This window comes from Canis lupus, chromosome 38 (genome assembly GCF_003254725.2).
Source record: "Canis lupus dingo isolate Sandy chromosome 38, ASM325472v2, whole genome shotgun sequence".
Lineage (NCBI taxonomy): Eukaryota > Metazoa > Chordata > Mammalia > Carnivora > Canidae > Canis > Canis lupus.
This window is the reverse complement of record NC_064280.1, coordinates 2,209,791-2,213,363: the sequence shown is the minus strand read 5'-3', so window position 1 is coordinate 2,213,363 and position 3,573 is coordinate 2,209,791. Positions and strand designations below refer to the sequence as shown.

At 39.7% G+C, this 3,573-nt stretch overlaps 1 non-coding gene across 1 annotated transcript; it reads right to left on the bottom strand.

Annotated features, from left to right (window-relative positions):
• Positions 1-828: 828 nt before the first annotated feature.
• On the bottom strand, positions 829-931 carry LOC112643279 (U6 spliceosomal RNA). Its single transcript, XR_003125755.1, has one exon. It is a non-coding gene; the product is annotated as a U6 spliceosomal RNA (small nuclear RNA).
• Between the last annotated feature and the right edge of the window lie 2,642 nt (positions 932-3,573).

The window sequence follows — 3,573 nt, the reverse complement described above, 5'->3', positions numbered from 1 at the left end:
AAATAAATAAATAGCGCAAACAAAATATAAAATAACAAAAGATTGAAATGGTAATGTGTGTCAACATTCCAAGGGGGAGATGATTAAGTCCCCCAGTACAGAGGGGAGAGAGGTATCTACAAGGGACTGAAATGACTCTGAGAAGGAAGTGTTTACACACATTCATCTATATCATGAGTGTTAAAAGAATAAAATGTTGCTTTAGGATGATTCAGAAGCCTTTAAGTAGGCAAGAACTATATGTCATCTTTTTTTTCTAAGATTTTTTTATTTATTTGGGAGAAAACACATACAAGTGGGGGGAGAGAAGGGGGACAGAGAGAGAAGGAGAAACTGATTCTCCACTGAGCAGGGAGCCTGTCACAGAGGCTCCATCCCAGGATCCTGAGATAGGGACCTGAGCCACCCATTCTTGAAAATAGAATAAAAAAAAAAAAGAAAATAGAATCAGTCAGTATTCTGATCTCTTTAATTTCACATCTGCATATTATAGAGTTTTAATGGTGTATTCATGATGGGAAAAAAATTTTTTTCTTTTTATTCTCTGAGACCATAGGACAGTGTTTCTCAAAAAGTATGATTCATGGATCACCCACAACATAAATCACCTTGGAATTTAGTTATAGATTCAGATCCCCAGCTATACCAAAGGGATGGAAACAGAATTTCTGGGGGGAGCCTGAAAACCTGCATTTAAAACAAGGATCCTAGGTGATTCTTATACACATCGAAGTTTGAGAACCACCCTCAATGTAGGGGAAGACTTAATTGATCACTTTTATTATTTGTTTTTAAATTTACTAAACATGTAGATTTATTTTAAATCAGAGAAATATAGGACACTTCATAAATTTGCATGTCACCCTTGGGTGGAGGCCGTGCTGATCCTCTCTGTATCGTTCCAGTATTAATTAGTATATGTGCTGCAGAAATGAGTACTGTTGATCACATTTATTGATAGATTTGTGAATTAATAATATAATATCTCCAGGGCTCCTGGGAGGCTCAGTTGGTTAAGCATCCAACTCTCCCATCTCAGCTCAGGTTTTGATCTCAGGGTCATGAGTTCAAGTCCTACATTGGACTCCACCCTGGGTGTGGAATCTACTTAAAAAACAAACAAAAAAACTGTAACAGGGTTAAACAAAATAATATCTCCTGTTTATTGAGCACTTACTATTTGCCTGCCACAAACTCCCATCTGGGCTATAAGACAAACTTTGTAGGTAAGTTCATAACCTCCTTTTCACAGAGGGGAAACTGAGCCTCAAAGAGGATTAAAACTTGCCTGAGGTCACCTGAACTAGGAAGAGCTAGCCCAACCAGTTCTGCTTGTCTTCAGTGCCTTCTCCCACAATGCCAACTGCACTGTTGCTCAGGCTAGGCTAGGCTGTGGCTACATGCCTACTACTACTACTAATAACAACAGCTGTCATCTGAGTACCTTTTATGTGCCATATAATTTCAGCTTAAACCTTTCAATAAGTTCAAATGGTACTTTGCCACAGAAGATAAGTAAGATGCAGAGATATTGGTATATCTCTCAAAATTACCTTCTACCAGTTGAAAAAGGGCTTTCTTTTTCTGGTAGGACTTTCCTGATTTTACTTCCTCTTGACTGCCTTCTAAAGCCTTTTTCGGCTCCATCAGGACTTCCTTTCCTGGTGGAATATATTCTGACCCTTTTGCACCTAGTTTGGAACAGTAAACCCAAGAGGTGGAGTGTAGGCTTTTCTCACAGCTGCTACACCTTTTCCCAACACAGGAATGGAGAGCTACAGTCTAAAACAAGAAGGAAGTGTCAGTTGCTTGAAAAACCTGCTGATCTTGTGACTGCAAAAAGAAAAAGATAATTAATTAAGGGAGCCTTTCCTGGGAAGGAGGGGATCACACTATCCCATGTGAAATCTTGTTCTGGATTATGTCATAAATCATTTTCAGGGAGTCTCATATGGCCCCAGGACATCCCCAAGCAGATAGAGGCACAAAGGGCTGTTTTCACTGGTGAATCCACCCAGGCTTGCCTTATGCCTCTCACAGGGTACTGGTGAAAGTACAAAATATTCTCTTTCAAGATGCAATGACTTAGTACAATTCAGTAATATAAATAGCTAGAAATATATAAATGTCTATACCCTTTTACCCAGTGATACCCTCCTGAGAAATAATTCAAAAGAAGAAAACAAAGCAGCAACACAACAAAAACTATATAAAGCAGCATTGTTCACAGCAGTGGAAAACCTGAAACGACCTACATGCCCAAGAATAGGAAGTGGGTGAGTAACAATGGTTTAAGAATGCAATGGAATGTTAGCTGCTATTGAAGAGATCCGTATGATAAGTATATGGAAACAAAAAAAGCCCTCTTTAAGTAACAAAATGAAAGCAATGGAATGCAAAATTGTCTTGAGCTAGAATAAGGAGTCAGACAAACATGTGTTATTAGCTGCAATCACTTAACCTGAGTCTTGATTTCCACATTTATAAAACAAAGATGAAATACCCATCTTTCCAGGGTCATTTCGAGAACTACGGATGATATAAACCATGGATAAAGATGGGAAGGGAGAACTAAGCAATAATTGTAGGTTTTATGCTGGGATATAGGCCCACTGAAAATTTTATTTGGAAAATACTTATTTTTATGATGTTTTATTTTTTTAATTAATTATTTATTCATTCATGTGCAACACAGAGAGAGACAGAGAGAGGCAGAGACACAGGCAGAGGGAGAAGCAGGCTCCATGCAGGTAGCCTGACATGGGACTCGATCCCGGGACTCCAGGATCTCGCCCTGGGCTGCAGGCGGCGCCAAACCACTGCACCACCGGGGCTGCCCTGATGTTTTAAATGTAATACTATTTTCCTCCTTTCTTCCTCCACGCCGTTAAAAAATTGCATCCTTCCTATGTAGGAAGTGCGTGCACATGTCATCAGGAAACTTGCTTACATGGATCACTAAGCCAAGCCCTATTCAGAGAAGGGTCTTATATCCATGCATGTGGAATCAGCTCTAGGAAAGTGATAGGAACCCCAAACACTGACATACAGAAAGTTGGCTCAGCTAAGTTCCAGGGCTTGCTTTCCAAGCATTTGGATGTTTATGTGATGCTTATTAGAGAGAGGTCTCTCTCTCTACAATTTGGGGGTGGGGAAAGTTCTCATGACCAGGATGCCTTCCATCCACCTTTGCTTCAGAATGCTACCCCTTGCTCCATTAATTCCCTGCAGAGCTAAATTCATGAACAAGGGGTTAGCAACAGGGTAGTATGAAAGAAATATTTTCTTTTGGCTAATATATAGCACGCGCCCTCTTCGTATCAGACATTGTGTATGGCACATATTGATACATACTAAGGTGGAATATGTTTAGAACACAACCTTCAAAATCTTCTAGGAAACCTCTACCAGGATAATGTTGACATAGAAAAGGGTATTTTTGGTAGATTTTCATCTATCCATCTTCAACCAAGATCAGCAGAGAGATACGAGAATATAACTTGGAAGGTTTTATTCTGGGCAAGTAAGGAAATGGATTCTTCTGAAGTGTCAGGCAACATGGTGTGGAAAGGA